Source organism: Dermacentor albipictus, chromosome 1 (assembly GCF_038994185.2).
Source record: "Dermacentor albipictus isolate Rhodes 1998 colony chromosome 1, USDA_Dalb.pri_finalv2, whole genome shotgun sequence".
NCBI lineage: Eukaryota > Metazoa > Arthropoda > Arachnida > Ixodida > Ixodidae > Dermacentor > Dermacentor albipictus.
This window is the reverse complement of record NC_091821.1, coordinates 379077041-379094736: the sequence shown is the minus strand read 5'-3', so window position 1 is coordinate 379094736 and position 17696 is coordinate 379077041. Positions and strand designations below refer to the sequence as shown.

Below are 17696 nucleotides of genomic sequence, written 5' to 3'. Positions count from 1 at the left end.
GAACAAGGTCTGAGCATGTCGCCAGAAAAATGCGCCCTAGTAGCATTTACTCGCAAGCCAATGACGCCTTATGTCATCTCAATCAATGGGCGGACCATTTCCTATGTCAGAACCCACAGATTTCTTGGCGTAATTATCGACCGAGACCTCAGTTGGAGCCCACATGTGGCCTACATGAAACGGCGCCTGACAGCAACCTCCCAGTTGTTTAAATACTTGACAGGAAAGACGTGGGGTATGTCAGTAGACGCAATGCTGAGACTCTACAGAGCTCTCTTTCTCGGTTTCTTAAGATACAGTCTACCTGTACTGACCAACACCTGCAAGACAAATATTCGTGTGCTGCAGGCAGCACAAGCTCAAGCACTCAGAGTTTGTCTTGGTTTTCCCAGATGCACGTCAACTGAGGCAACTATTGCGATTGCTCGGGACCATCCAATGCAAACTCACATCATGGTGGAAGCCCTGAGAACGCATATCAGACATTTTGCACGTGCCCCCTATCACCACCTTGCAACACTACCTTCAGACAGGCACCAAGCATCATTCTCGAAAACTATCGTCAAGTACAACGACAAACTTCCCTCGGGCTTCAGCGCTCCATCTAAGCCACCGATACCCCCTTGGTGCCTTGTCAGCCCCACAGTCCATCTCAGCGTACCAGGAATGGGGAAAAAGTCTGACCTGTCGTCGCCTGTGCTCAAACAACTGTCTCTGCTTCTTCTGCACGAGAGGTACGCGGAGAGTGCACATATTTATACAGATGGTTCCACAAACATCCAGTGTTCGTCCGGTGCTGTGGTCGTCCCAGCAAGAGGTATTACCATCAGCTTTAGGACTGACCACCCAACGACATCTACATCTGCGGAACTAGCTGCTCTTCGCCCTGCTCTTTGTTTCGTCAATCGGGAACCACCTCGACAATGGTCAATTTTCAGTGACTCAAAGGCAGCCCTCCAATCTGTGCTATCAGCTCTGCGTCGCGGGCCATTCGAACAGCTCGTGCTCGATATTAGAAGCCTGCTTCATACATCACATGAGAAAGGACATCACGTGACGTTTCAGTGGCTGCCAAGTCACTGCGGCGTCATAGGAAATGAAGACGCTGATAAAGCCGCTCGGACAGCTCTTGAAGACACACAGGAAGAGGCAATACCACATTCGCGGTCCGACGCAGCCAGCAGACTTCAAGTGCTTGCACGGGAGATCACGCTCTCTCTATGGTGCACACCAAGCAGCCAGACCAACCGCAGCAATCATCAACACGACCTGCCCTCATTGATGCGTCTCTGTATGCCAACTGGACTCCGCCGAAGTGAGGCCACCCTGCTTTATCGCTTATGGCTAGGGGTGGCCTTCACGAAATCCTACTCGTTTCGCATTGGAATGGCCGATAACGCTCTCTGCAATGCCTGTCTTTGCGAGGAGACGCTGGAACACATTCTGTGCGACTGTCCTGAATATAATGTTCAGAGACAGTCCATGGCATCTGTTCTAGCGCACCTGGACAATAGACCATTGTCAGTTGCAACCATTTTCACACATCGCCGACAGAAGACATCGCAGCTGAAGGCGACGAATGGACTACTTCGGTTTATGAAGGATACGGGCTTGGACAAGCGGCTGTGACAGTGATATCGCGTACTGCGCAAGAGTGACGGACTGTAACTGACGATGTGTTCGCTGTGTTATGTGCTCTCTCTCTCTCTCTCCTCCCATCTTTCATCTCCCCCATCCCGCTCCCATGTGTAGGGTAGCAAACCGGTTAAGCGAAACTGGTTAACCTCCCTGCCTTCCTTCTCCACTTTTTCCTTCCTTCCTTCCAGGAAAATAGTTGCACCCTGACTTTTGGGGCATAATACAAGGGCCGCGGGGGGAAGGGGAAGGAGAGAGAGAGACACATGTATTTGAAGGAATAAAAGGACTACGAAGATCCAAATCACATGTTGGGATCGGAAAAGCGAAGGTTTCGTCAAACGCGCAATTAAACACCGTACAACTGATAATATTCAGCGCATCGTTTTGACCCCCAGCCACCACGTGGCCGCGAATTATACTCGTACATTCTCCGGGATCGGCCCGCTTCGCTATGACAGTGTAAATCGGCGCGCCAGCTATAGTGTCCCGATCCCGGAGATGGTGCAGTAGGAAACTGCGCTTTTCTCAACGGAAGACCGACCAAGCTGACGCTCCAAACCCCGACAACGCTAGACATTGAAATGTTTTCTATAATAAAGGAACTCTGCTCTTGATGACGTATATTAGTTCTAATGAGAATATTTAAGTACGCGTTCTTGTATCACTGCATAATCCCTATAGGAAACATGGCCAGCAGCCGGCACACCTGAGAGGGTAGTAAAGATAAGAGCGTGGTCCTGTGTATGTGTGTGTGTGTGTGTGCGTGTGTGTACCTGCGTTTGTGAGCTATTCGACAAGACAGCAATACCGGGAAATACGGAAAGACTGTGTGCGATCGAATTCTCGAATATCAGGTTTTCTTACGATTCGATCGCTTCCAATCCTATATCTGCACTCTCCTGCAACCTTTGACCGGCGCATTTGTTCATGCGTGCACGATTGACTGCGCATAAGTTTGTCACACAGCTGTGACCACAAGAACAACGCGTGAGTGGTGGTACACGCAAGTCCGAGGCACAGTAACCTTGCACGGACACGTTTGTTCCACTCATGCTCTTAGCGACGAAGACAGCGGCAAATTTCCATTCGTTTGCATCCACACTCAAAATGTTCAAATTTCCAAGCCATGAGTTGTGCACTTCGACACATAAACGAGCGAACAGTGGCACGCCTACATTCGCATATAGCGCACACGTGCGTTCGTGAATTTACCGAGTGTGCCAGCTAACACTGAGCAAGCTAAAATTAAAAAGCGCGAAGCTTTCTTGGCGCGTGAGGATGAAACCAATCACACGTTGTTAGCAACCTCCAGAAGAGCCGGCAGTATTTTTTTTTAGTTCTTACTATTTGAGCAGTTTGTACTGACTTAATAATAATCATATTTACTCTCTTAGAATGATGTGTGTGTGTGTGTGTGTGTGTGTGTGTGTGTGTGTGTGTGTGTGTGTGTGTGTGTGTGTGTGGTGTGTGGTGTGTGTGTGTGTGTGGTGTGTGGTGTGTGGTGTGTGTGGTGTGTGTGGTGTGTGTGGTGTGTGTGGTGTGTGTGGTGTGTGTGGTGTGTGTGGTGTGTGTGGTGTGTGTGGTGTGTGTGGTGTGTGGTGTGTGTGTGGTGTGTGTGTGGTGTGTGTGTGGTGTGTGTGTGGTGTGTGTGTGGTGTGTGTGTGGTGTGTGTGTGGTGTGTGTGTGTGTGTGTGTGTGTGTGTGTGTGTGTGTGTGGTGTGTGTGTGTGTGTGTGTGTGTGTGTGTGTGTGTGTGAGGGGCAAGGGGATCGATATCCCGCACCTCCACCAGTGTCGCGTTCGGTTCACTGGAGGCTATAGCGGGGAGACGTATTCAATGGAGAAATTTGAGCTATTGTTACACCAACTGGCCCATATCAAGCTCCTGCTGCTCAGTTTAGGCTTCTTCCCAAGCATCTCGCTCGAACTCTCGCGGGGTATACTTGTCGCCTTCGTCGTCAACGTGCTTGGGCAGATAAGACGTGGGAGAGGTGCTTGGGCAGGTAAGAAGCCAACAAACACTGACACCAAGGACAACATAGCGGAAATTACTTCTGCTTAATAAATGAAATAAACGATAAATAAATGGAAATGAAAGTGGTCATGCGGAGGTTGTGGGGATCGTCCCCCACTTGCGGCAAGCTGTTTTTTCATCCACTTTCATTTCCATTGATTTATCGTTTATTTATTTCATTTATTAAGCAGAAGTAATTTCCCCTACGTTGTCCTTGGTGTCAGTGTTTGTTGGCTTCTTACGATATGACTAATAAAAATCGGGCCCCTCGAGTAAACCCCTTTCTTCTCGCTTATATATATATATAAAATTTCTTAGCTTGCTTCGTATGAACTGGCGGCGGCCGCATTTCGGTATATGTAGGGAAGAAATGCAAAAACGCCCGTGTCCTGTGCAAGGGGGGTGGGGGTGCACGTTAAAGATCCATTGGCGGTAAAAATTAATTCGGAGTCCCCCGCTCTACGGCGTCCCTCGTAATCAAATCGTGGTTTTTGCGGGTAAGACCCCAGAATTCAGTTGAGTCCACTTACGTATCGACTGTGACACCTGGAATATCGGTGCCGCTTTTAGCAGCGCTGTGTAAGACGGAGTGTGCGTCGTCGTGGTAATATTCGGTTGCCATGCGGAGGACCAAGTATCCGCAGGAAAGCGAGGAAAAGCTGCTTATTTTAGCGCCACTATATTGGACGTGGCATTTTGCCATGACCAAGCTGCATAAACCGCGCCACGTGGACGCCTGGACGCATGCCTTCACTGCCTTCCAACCAGCGGTTGTTACCGGGCTTCGGGGAGTATCGTGGTGGCAGGATCAGTGGTCACGTTGGCGTTTATGCAGGGTGATCATTTCTTAAGTTTTGCGGAATTTGAAAAAAGAAATCAGCCTGTTGCAGATAACATACTTCTGGTCCTTGAGCTGGATTATTCAGATAGGCCGACATTGCTTGCACGAGAAATCGAAACACACATTCAAATAATTAACGAAAAATTCACTAATTGTAGTTTCGAATTAATTACGGCACATATTGCAATTTACGAATCGTAGTCGGTGAGTCTGCGAGGCACTGGGAATTCATTTCCGGAATGACAACAGTTTGGAGATATGCGCAATCGAACTTGCCGTTGCTCTGTTAATTGCTCCACTTACTTAATTAACAAAACGCTCGTTTATGTATTGAAACACAACAACTGGAACAGCCATCTATTTTGTTCCACACATTATGAAATAATATCTAGAAACTTGTGTCATTCTAGAACTTCATTAACATTTTTATTTCTACACTGATAAAGTGATGTCTTCCGAGTGGTCACCGGTATATAGGTGAAACTGCGCTGAACAGAAATAGCTAACCGCTAGCCTAAACACGCTAACCGCGCTAACCTTAACAATCAATATATTTTGCATTAGAAAGTGGTACTGAGATTTACTTGCAAGAAATTAACGTAAAGCATGTTTGACGACTGCGAAACATGATAGAGCATGATGTTCGAGATAAACCGCTCTTTACTGAAAAAAAAAAAAGATTTTTCTGATGAGAAAAAGTTTATATATCCAACGCCGAGTGACTAGAATTGTAAGCGAAATTCAACATTTGTTTTCAACGTGAAATTTTAGGAATGAGTCCTGCTTTCGTGCTTCATTTCGAAAACTGCGTAGACTCTCGTTTACTAGCTCGGTTCGATGTTGGCCCTGCCTGGGATATTGTATACGTCCCAAACCATCATATGATTGGTAGGCACGCCGTAATGCAGGAATCCGGATTCATTTTGACCACCTGTGGTTACTTAACAGGCACCTAATTTAAGTATGCGCCAGGGTTTTCGCATTTCGACCCTATCGAAATGTGGCCGCTGCGGCCCGGTTCAAATCGGCGACCTCGAGCTTATCAGCGCAACGCCATATACCCAATGGGCCACCGCCAGGGGCGTAGCCAGGGGATGGGGGGGGGGGGGGGGCTTATGGGGCTTCAGCCCCCCCCCCGAAATTTTTTCGTGCTGTCCATGCACCGCCGACCAAAGTGACCTCCGGCGCCGGAAATCACTCTGGATTTTGTCTAGAATGTCTTTTTGACGCTCGAAAAGACATTTAACCGCGAAGATTGCAAACTCGGGCTGGATTTCGTGGCAACGCCCATACACCGGGAATCACCTAACGCCAAGCAGTCCCATCCAAACACAAACTTTCAAGGGCGCTTTGATGGTGAGCGGGCTCGCCGCGGCATCTCACTGAGGCCACGGAATCTATGGAGCGCATGGATATCAATTGCGAAACTTTATGGGTATAATACCCGTGTCACACGGGCGTTTGGAAGGCCTTCCAACCGATAGTCAGTTGACTCAAAGGTCAAGTTCGAGCTGCTACACGGGCGATTTCGACGGCCGCCGAGTCAATAGTCTATCGAGTCAACGGAGCACCTTACAACTCTATCGAAATCTCGATGGCCTTTGAGCAACGGAAACGGAAACAGCGCGAACATGCCCTCTCGTTTACAGTGTGCTCCAACTCACGGTTAGAAAGAACAAATCTAACCAAAATGCTCTGAAAATACTATATATGAGTGTTATCAATTATTCAATAAAGTATTTTTGCCACTTGATATGCGCGAACTACACACACTCTCGACAACAGCGACGTGCAGCGACGCAAACGTTGCCGCAGTTTCGCTACTCAACAACTTAAAAACTAAACGTACATGTAAGACAATGTATAAACAATTGTTTTAATGCATAAAGAAACATAAAAGAAATTCTAGTGCTTTTTAAGTGGTTTTAATGTTGTTTAACTTTTTGTGACATGAAAACGAAAATAAAGATACGCAGCGCCACACAATTTGGCGAGAAACGCCGAAACCACTCAACGGCCTTTCAAAAGTGCCGTGTAGCAGCGTGACAACTCCTTTGAGTCGATAGAGTTCTGGCGTTTCGAAGGCCGTCGACTGGAAGGCCTTCCAAATGTGCCCGTGTGACACGGGTATTAATCTCATAAGCTCTTGATGTGAAAGGTGCATTGACATTTCCAAAGTTGTGCTTTAGATTTTCAATTGCGGAACTTTGTGGGTTTAATGTTGTTATAAACATTTGACGCCAAATCTCTATTGACTTTTCTAAAGTCTTACATCGGAACATACAACGAGACAAGCCAAATCAACACACTAGCAGCCGAGTTGACAAACAGGCAGCGAGGTCCAATGAGACGAAGCGTTGGGGTGGTTCATTTGTGCCGTCATGTCACATAAAAAAATATAAACATTTTTTTTAACCTACGCCAGAACATCCATGTCAAGACACTCAAGCCAGCCAAAGTAAATACGTTCTTACTTATTTTTTCTACTTTGACTTTTATTCGCGAGGACACATTGAGCCTCTTCGATTTTTTTTTTTTTGTTCTTGCTACCCTAACCGCGGGCTGCCAGAGCCAACCAGAGCGCATACGTTTTTCTCGTATGGCCTCGACCACCGTGCGGTACACTTCAGTGCGCGTTCGGTTTGCTCTGGCCGAGTGGATTTTCACCGGACAGAGTTTTGGACGTTTTCTGGCTAGCAGACGAGAAAAAAAAACAATGGTGGCTCGCCGCCATCACTGTGGGGACTCGAAGGATTGCGCCACATTCCTTGAGCGGAACCTTTCCGGAAAGTCTTCTTTCGCCGCTGAAGGATACTGAGCAGTATGCGTATGATTCTCAGTGGACCAAGCGTCTCATGTTTTCTTCGGTATTCCTTCCGTAGCCCCATTAGGTGCCCGAAGTAGGCATTAGATTCTGGCCAAGATACTTTCCTATGCGTTTTCTTTTTCCTTTCGGTGCCTCCGCCTCACAGAAAAAAAAATACATTGTTGCGGCGCAGCGAATTGTCGCATGGTGAAAGTTCGATTTTGATACTTCTTTTGCGGGAAGTAATGGGCGACGGGACGCTTCAGTTGCCGGATACGTTTATTATATTATTGCGAAAGCAATTATATGGACACTCCAGGCGCATTCCTGCCATCGCCCTCATGTTTCGTATAAAGTCCAAGGGTGATAACATCGTGACCACGCGCTGCATGCTGTATGTGCGAGTGAAAGCGTAGGAGGGGAGGTGGAATGGGTGAGCCGACGATGGTGGCTCAGTCTTGTGTGCGCAAAGGAGAAAAGCGGGGAGCAAGCGCGCCGCCTTCCGTCGCGCGCAATACATCGGGGGGAGTGGATGGAATGGGGGCGGAATCTAGGATTCTGTGAATCTATGATTGTGCAACATGTTCATTTGCCTTGTTTGACGCATTATATACAGTTACTTCTTTATTACAGTATTATATACGCATTATACAGTTATTACAGTTATACAGTTATTAGACGCATTATATACAGTTAACTTATACAGTTACATACATAGACTCATTGGAGACTTATACGTATACTTAAGTATCTTGTTGCGAGGTTTTGTCTATACATGCAGTGAACTTTGTTTACATACAGCTCAGACCTGTCACCTTGCGACTTCTACATTTTGGGGCAACCGAAAAAACAGCTCAAGGGAACCAGATACAGACTTTTTGAAGCAGCAACCCAAGGAGTTTTATAAGACGGGAATCACGCAACTCGTTATTCAATAGGACAAATGTCTAAATTCTCATGAAGACTACTTTTAAATAAAGTAACCCGTTGTTGGCTCATTCATTTGACTTGCCCTCATATATCTTGCAGAACTCCTGCTTTTTATACGTGCTCTCTGTCGCGACTATAACTTCGGTGCAATTACTCACGATACACGACAAGGGACAGCTACTCCTGCGTAATACAATGGAACAAACGACAGCGTCATTGAGATTTTTCACTGGCCATTGCATATATACAAGAATGTGAGCACGGTTCTTGAATGAGAAAGTTTCATTAAGATATTTGTCCTCAACTTGTTCAGTTCATTGCCTTTTAATTTTTCATATCAGCGGCATGCACTGCTTTCCTGGTTTCGAACTGATATAGTTGTAAAGTTCGTGAGATATTTTCTTTACTTAATAAATAGACAATAAACATGGAAGCATTGACGTCAGTTATGTTGGGCACAATTTTTGGCACATACGAGTATAATATTTTATGAAAAAAAAACATTTTATTTGTATTTACAGAGCGTAGCTTTCAAGAATTCGTTTGCAGCATCTTTGGCAATGACAATGCAGTTATTATTCATGTATTTGATCCCTCGATAAATTGTTTAAGAGGAAGCTTTAGCTCGGGCTTAATCCGACGCGGCCTATTCAAATACTTGTAAAACGCAGAAATGCTTTTCTGAGGTAATCCTGCTAATTGCTTTTATTGAAATTGGTTGCATTTGAGAGAGAAAGTTAAATCCTAGTGTCTGTTGCAAACAGAACTTAGATTTAGGGCCTGAATTTTGTTTAAAATATTTTGGAAAAATCGAAAGTTTGAAAAAATAGAAGCACGGCGTTTACAAACTAATAGCTATGCATGAAGAACAGATATTGTGGTTCTGTAAACGGCATTTATTATAACAGTCAAAGCGGACAAGTTTGCTGTGTCAATTTGTATCTTACGTTAATTGGTTACGTTGTGTACAAGGGTTCTGCAAAAGCCGTATTTCCACAATACTAAATTTTTTTGAGATTCATGTGTAACATATTTATTTTGTCCGCTGTAGATGTACTATTAGATGCAATTCACAGAACTGTGATATCATTTTTCGTTGTTGAGTCACAGAGTTTTAAACTTGATAGTTTCGTTTGCCGAAAATTTTCAATTTTGGCCAATTTTTAATAAATAATTGACCTCCTAAATGAAAAATTCGAAACCAGTAGTCACTAGAATTAAACTTTTTCTTTTAAATGCCACAAACCTCCTCAAATTTGCTGAAGTGGTTGCAGGAAAAAACGTGCAGCTACATATATATATATGTATTGGGCCAGTGGCTTAGCCCCCCCCGAACAAAATTTCTGGCTACGCCACTGGCCACCGCATCGGGTGGTGATATAGCAGATACATTAAATATACGACGTTTGTTGTCTTCCTAATGCTGTCGTTCATAAAACTAAAGCTAGAAAGAAATATGCAGTAATTGGAGAGCGCCGTTCTACGCGAGACGCAGTCAAAACGCGCGAAAACGCACGAAAATGTAGCTATACTCTGTAGCCGAAGCGTAGCAGACGACAAAGGGCGGTCCCCCGACTGACGTCACCGGAACGCCGTTCGCAGCGCCGCCATCGGCTAAGAGAGAGTACATTGCCTTCACGCGTTTAGAAAAATATGTTAGCTCGGAAATTCAGGCCGCAGATAGGGCAGATAACGCGCAATTAATAATAAACCCACAAGAACGTGTGAAGCTATATGCGAGCACGAAAATATGTGGCAAATCCGCGGAATATATATACCCATGTATAGCAGGAGGACCGGAACGTCAGAGCTCCGTTTGGTAATTTCAGCATAGGAAACTGTATGTACGGTGTCGGGAGGGGTGTCAGCTCGTGCTATCTGCACGTGCTGCTTCATGCAAAGTCCAATGACCCACACGCGCGAGCCGGCACGGTTGCGCCGATGCAACGTGCCCCTTGGCACGCGGCCGCGATACAACCGAGTGCTCGCCACCCTTCCACCCCGCGGTCCAAAGCGCGCGCTGTCCTGTCTCCGAGGCCCGCCGCCGTCGGCCCGGCATGTATACGCGGCGGCCTTATCGCCCTGCACCGTGTACCTCTCCTTTCCATGCTGCGCATCTCAACGTGTATGCGCGCACAGACCGACCGCTCCCGTGTTCCGCCGTCCTCTCTCTCTCTCTCTCTCTCTCTCTCACTCTTTGTGAGTGAGGTATACACACGCGTGTTGCTGCGCGTACATGCGTGTTTACATACTCGCACACTCGCAGCGCGTCTATTTCTGGCTGTGCCGCCGCGGTGGACAAAGGCAAACAGAGATAGGGAGCTGCGTAGCAGGTGAGCGCCTTGCGAGCAATTCCGTGGCCGAGCGTCGATTGCAGTCTCCGCTGCGCCAATGCATCTTCCGTACGTGTCTCTGCAGTCGCACGTGCTGCAACTGAACTGCATGGGGCGCTGCAGCGTAAAGCCATTCCAAACTTTTCTATTCCATTCGTGCAGTCGGCCCTCCACGATCAATTACATTTCTTTCGGGCTGCCTCCCACTGTCTGTCACGCGACGTCAGGAAAACCGCGAAAGCTCCATACTTGATATGACGTGTACATATTGAATATGCATGATTAGACTGAGACGAAAAAAAAAAGATTATTTCCGATTCTATATATACGCATTTTTCACCATCAGCACTCCAGTCCTCCGCAACTGGCGAAGAATTTTCGGGTTGCGCCCACTTCACCCGTCTGTCACGTGACGTCGAAAAACCGCTAAAGCTCACCGCGTCAGAGTGTCGTGCACGCACTAAAGATACATAAACATGCCGAACAAAACTGATTTCTGTTTTCGGAATAGCCGGAGACTCCGGAGACTGCCCTGTCCCGAAATGAATAGAAGATAGCTGTCCGCCAATCGCTCTGGCACTGGCTATACCGCATCTGCCGGATAGAATGCATTTATTCGCGTATAGTGAAAAATTCTTGCGTGCCAGTTTAACGTTGTCGAGCCCTTTCAGCACGTACATGACAGCGCTCTGTCAAATTTTCTTTGCTGAGGACCCCCTTTAGCTGCCCTTTTTTACCCTTCCGTTGCATGTCATCGCGATTTTCTACCAGACACTGCAGTGCTATATATAAGAAAGGCCAATCGCAGACGCTGGCATCACTCTCCTCATCAGGTTGTCTACTGTTACGAACTCCAACCGGTGTCGCCAGTATTACGACATCCCACCGCTGCCACCAGTGTTACGAACTTCCAACCGGTGCCACCAGTGTTACGACATCCAACCGGTGCCACCAGTATTACGAACTTCAACCGCTGCACCACGATAACGGCTTTGTGGTCCCGTAGCGCTCGTCACCCGTTTCGTGACAGAGCGTTGGTAGCGAAGACTCCGAGCCTGGCGTCGATGAGAAATACAAAAGGGACTTTATACATTATATACAGGTTATCATACAGGACAGGAACGGATCGGCACTGGGGCCGAGAGCTCACACAAACGCGACTGTTCTCGCACGACGGCGTCCGGCGAAAACGCGTGACACATCTCACCCCAGTCGGGAGCGACCCTCTCTCCAGGTGGGGTCGGCGGATCCTGTTTTCGAGCGGCGTGTCGCTGCTTTTATAATCCCCGAGGCCCATTGTCACTCAACCGGCCCAATACAAAGTCAGCACACGACGGTCGTCCGAGGGGTCCAACCAGCGACCGCGCTGGCCACCCGGTTCAAAGTTCGCGCGCGCGGTGACCTCCAGGCAAGGGAGGTGCGGCGCCGGGCCGTCTGGCACACGCGGACACGTCTAAACACGCTGAGGCTTCTCCCGCACGACGGCGCAGCCTCTTGTCTTGTGAAGGGAGAATTATGGCGCTCGCAGGATAGATTCCGCATCTTGCAGATTCGGAATCCGGGCTTGTGGTAATGGCACAACACTACCTTCCTTGCACTATAAAGCCAGGCCCCACCAAAACCCTCTCTGCGTTTGCATGTTCCTGTGCTCTGGTCAGCCAATTAGACAAGAAAAACCTGTCAAGTAAGGCAATGTTATTCGCCTTGAAAGCAAACAAAGGTGACCTCCTAAACCAAGGAGAGCGTTTCATTGGCGTGTTGAAACAACGCTGCGAGTCTCCGCCTGATGCTTGTGTCGGCGGTTTCGTGAATTTGACGTCACGAGATCGGAATATATTTTTGTTATGGGGCTCCTGATTGCACGTGATTTACTGGCACGAAGTAGCAGCATGCGTATATTAAATGTGTTTGGCACCTTTGGAAACACAACTACACACAGCACAGCGCGAAAAGACAACGGAAGTGGGCACGTATACCCCTGTGGCGTCTTATGTTTTCGCACTGCTCGGTATCTCTGGGCCCGTATTCCCCAAAAGCTCTTACGCTAGAAGTGTTCGTAAGAGCGAATTCCAGCCAATCTCGATGCTAGGCATAATATTGTAAGGAAGCCGACCAGTCAGTGGCAGAGAGCACTTACGGAGGAAAAGCTTTGCAAATTCGGCCTGACAAAGCTTTTATTTCGTAAGTGCTCTTTGCCATTGGCCGGTCGCGCCTTCGCTAATAATATGTCCAGCGTCAGGATTGGCAGGAATTTTTTTTTTACGAACAATTCTAGCGTAAGAGTTTTTTTATGAATATGCGCCTTGTTTCCAAAAAATTCCGTATACCAGCCAACCTTAGTCGCAACTCTCCTGAAGTCTTTGACAGTTCGTTTCGAAGGCTCTTCGCAGTTTGGCGGCAGCATACATAATGGGGGCAGTGTATACAGTGTTATGTGCGTGTGTGTACATCCGTCACTTATAGTATTGTTACGATGTCTTCGGCCATGGTCGCTTCAAGGGTCGGCCTCGGAGGAGCCAGAGGCAGACCGCGTTACCCGAACACGTCTATATAGAGCGACGAAAACGAATCCATGGGCAACTTCCGCAATTACGCGAGTGCAACGTGACTGCAGCACAAGCCCGAGAAAGATGGCGACTTCCGCTTTAGCCGCTCACCAAACGGAAATGACGGGCGTCACGTGAGCGGAGCTCGGCGATGCCGGAGCCGATCCGACGAAAGCGCTCTCGACCGGATTCGATCGGGCACGGATGGAACCATGCCGAGCACACTTCGAGCGCTTCGTTTCAACCAGCCGAATACGGAGTCCAGTGTCAGAACGCTATCGCTCTATAACGACTAGCCGAATATCATTCATCATAAGCCTTTGTTTTGTATATACTACAGGAGGAAGCTTCTCCCCCTTACAAAAAAAATTATTGAGAACATATTGAAACACCATCATTTAATGTTGAGTATCGTATTGAAAAGTAATTGAAAGTTCGTTAGGATATCATTGAGCTAAGTGTTGAAGGCTCTTGAGTATTGGCCATTGAAATTTTATTGATACACCATTGGGTGTCTCAATGTTGAATAGTTGTTAAGTTACCATTGAAAGTCCACTATTCTTAAATTTATTTATTACAAATACCTACAGCGCGCGAGTTGAGCATTATCGTAGGGGGATTAATTACAAACACAAATGTCAAAGATTGAACTTCGCGAAAGACAACATCATATCAGTTATGGTATTAAGCATACAATCATCGTAATTAGAGAGAAAGACAACGTATTCAATACCAAAAACATCCGATTATAAGATTTGTTACACAATGCAAAAAACGGCACACTGGAAAAATTGTCTAAAACAGATTCATGTAAAGTTCTCTATGGAAGATGAAAAATTGGGTGCAGACACCATCCCATCTGGGAGCAAATTTCATTCTGTAATAGTTCGCGGAAAGAATGAAAACTTAAGTACATTAATATCACCTTGGTAGGCCCTTATTTTCTTGGAATTGTCGCGTCTCTTCGACTGATAATGAGGTGATTTTAAATATATATTCTTATTGATTCCTGTGTTGCCGCTGTTTATGTTGTGTAAAAGCTTTAACCTGATTATTTTTCTGCTGTGGGACAGAAACTTCCACCCCAGATTTTCCCTGATTTGCGAACCTCAAATTTTGTAGTCAGATGCCCGTGACGAATCTTGCAGCCCTTTCCTGAACACGCTCTATCTTCAAGAACTTTTATGAAGGGGTTCCATGCTGGGCAAGCGTATTCTAACAGCGGCCTAATATTTGTGTGTGGGCGCATACTTGATGTGGGCGCATACTTGTAGTTCCTCTGGAAAAGGTGCAAAAGGCGGCACGCTTTAGCGCTTGTTATGTCAATGTAAGATCTCCAGTCTAATGCCGTGGTTAAAGTGACGCCCAGGTATTTGACTTCGTCAACGCATTCCACTAAAACGTTATTTAGAGAGTGTGAACGAGACACATTTTTACTTTTTGTTCGTAAATTGAACACGATAATACCTTGCTATGTTCAAATCCATCTTCCATTTAGCACACCGGGAACAAGCTTTTTCTGAGATCAAACTGCAACACACTCGTACGTTCGGCACATGACACAGGATGGTACACAACGCAATCACCCGCATACAGTCTGATATTCGAAACACAGCCTTCACTTAAATCATCGATAAAAATGAGGAACAGAAACGTCCCAAGGACCGACCCTTGAGGCACACCTGATAAAACATTAACCGTTCTCGACGTCGCACCGTTCAGAACCACATTTTGCTGCCGTTTAAACAAATAACCTTTAAGCCAACCGTAACGTGAATCAGGGAGGCCAAGAAATGAGTTTGTGCAAAAGTATGTTATACGGAACTACGTCAAACGCCTTTCGAAAATCAATGAAAACAGCATCTATCTCTGTACTATTGTTAAAGACGAGTGCAACGTCATGTATGAGTTCAGTAAGTTGAGTGGTACAGGATGATCCCATGCGAAATCCATGCTGGGTCGAGATAAAGCTTGGTTGGTTGTGTTCGTTTTCTTTAGTTGTTATTGGGTTACCATTGACGCTGCATTGAAATATGTAGTAGTTTTATTGGCCTGTTGAGTCATTATTGTCACAGCACTGAAAAGTACATTGTGGCTCAGTTGAGATGGCATTGAGATTTCGAAACTCGCCACTGAAATATGATATTTCGTTGGGCTAGTGGATTTTCATTTCATTTTGAAATTGCTTTTCTATTCATAATTGCATGCTCCGGTGCCTGCTCATAACTTTCCCTAACACAAACAAAAGTAGAGATTGACCTATTTCAGGTACCTTTATTTGCACTAAAGATGCGTGCACATCAAACATTGTTACTGTACATAGGGAACAACTGCATGGAACCTGCCGACATAGGCTAGTACCTACAGCACCCTTAACAGTGTAAATGCATCTGAAACAAGTACATTTAAATTTAATCAGAACAATCATTGTGGTCTTCACTTGTGACTGAAGTTTCTGACTAGAAGGAAAAGTGACTTAAAGGCTAGGCTTAAGCATACCCTTGTCACAACTAACTTTGAACACATGAACTCTTGAAGCTGGCTTGCATGTGTGAGCGCACAAAGACATCTGAATACGTTGCATTAGAATGTTTCACGCACCAACATATCACAGAGTTGCGGCTGTCTGTGAGAAGGCAAAATAAAAGATAGACTGGAAACAAATGACCTCACGTAGGTATATAACAAGCTTTAGCGTATGTATTTCACCTCAGTTAAAATCTAATCATTAGAAGTTGTCGGCATTCTGCAAGCAACGCGCGTTCGGATCGGTCCAGCTCAAAGCGGCAGCAGAGAACGGTGCCATGTTTCAGTTATCGCCTATCGAAAGTGTGCAGTATACGCCTTCAACGGCAACACGCCACGCTAGATAAAGATGCTTACTGCGGTAGCTTTTGCGGTGATAAGCGATAAGGCGAGCCCGTTGACGGCTGTGTTCCTCGCCGACGTCGCCACCACACCTCTGTTCATTTGCGATGTGTATCCATGTACAGGCACCGCGCGGAAGCTGGACTTATCGGTTGGCCGTTCTCCGCACTTTCCGAAAAGGAGAAATATATTTCGCGGCGCACCGCATCATTAGCCGCAACGCAAAACGAGGCCCGCTTAAGCGCGGCACAAAAGGTGATCACACTGTGTGGTACACGATGAGCCACTACTTAATCTTAAAAAAATAATTCTGGTGTCCTACGTGTCAAAATCACGATCTGGTTTATTATAAGGCAGGTCGTAGTGGGGGGGACTCCGTATTAATTTTGACTTCCTGGAAAATTTTCATGTGCACACAATGCACGAGCGTTTTTGCATTCCGTCCCTCTGGAATGCGGCGGCCGCAGCATGGATCGGACCCACGACCTCGAGCTTGGCAGTGCATTACCGCGGCTACCGGAATGTTGCGACAGCTGCCGGTATCGATCAAACAATCTGCCAATACATTAAACTCTATGAAGACCGCGTCGGTAATATTCGTCGCAACCACGTTTTAACTGTTCGTACATTTTAATCTGGTGTACATGAACGAGGCTTTTCTCCCATTTTATTGCCTCTACCAAGAATCAGTATACTTCAAGGCCAGCCATGCATGAAAGATCTTAGACAGAATGGAAGAATAGCTAGTACCTATCTTCATGCCTTGGATGAGAAAAGTTATGGATTACTCAGCGAAATTTACTTGCCATGAGTTAGCGAGGCATATTCGAACTAACCTTAATGATTTCGTTTTCTTCTTGGAGCTCTTTGAGCCTCTTCGAGCAAATACATGGTGCTCTCCATTAGACGTAAAAAGAAATGGAAACGAGGGACACTGCGCAATATACGAGGTACGCATGTAAATCCCCCAAAAATTCGTTCAACCGCGCATTTAATACAACATTAAACTCGTATTCCAGTAAAAAGAGAGTCTCAAATATTATGTGTCAAGTATGACTTTAAGGTTCAGCTTACGTGACCGTCCTGAACCTTCGAAAATGCAAAGTGCGAGCGTGTTACAGATAGCCACGAACCGTGTTACCAATAGCGATATACTTATGGCTGATGGTAACACCAACATAAGGGAGTGGTGCGGTTACCCCGACTGCGCATGGCATGAGTGGCTCGTTTTTAATAACTTTTAGAACAAGCTCACGTCCTTCATTGGCCCACATTATCAATGTAACATGACCGTGCATAACACTTCACACGATCCTCTCAATCCACATAAAATGACTTATGTGGTACAGTGCTGTCCACAGGAAGGAGTGTGACATGATTCCATGTATCATTTATGCGGCTCGATGCCCGACACGAATTTGAGGCCACTTAACATAAAAACTGCAAACCCGCAAGTCAGCTTCCCCGCATAAGAAAAATCAGAAGCAACGAAAATCGGAAGCATTTTTCATTCAGGCATTGGGGTCACAGTGCATTAGTGTGCCTTCCTTAACCTTGTACAGCGCTGAATTTGGTTTTTTGGATTCTGTCGCATGAGTGCGCTCTTGGGATCGGATGTTGGTGGCTCCACCGCATGGTGCTCATGCTCACTGCGCATGTTCCTCTTGTTTGAGCGGTCTATAAAGGAGTGACGCAATAAAATGATGTCCGTTGAGAGTAGC

The 17696-nt window shown here is 46.3% G+C and overlaps 1 protein-coding gene across 5 annotated transcripts in view; it reads left to right on the top strand.

Moving 5' to 3' along the window:
- LOC135900241 (growth/differentiation factor 11-like) overlaps positions 1-17696 on the top strand; it is a 232362-nt gene that overhangs the window by 157895 nt on the left and 56771 nt on the right. The gene's annotated exons all lie outside the window — the stretch shown is intronic.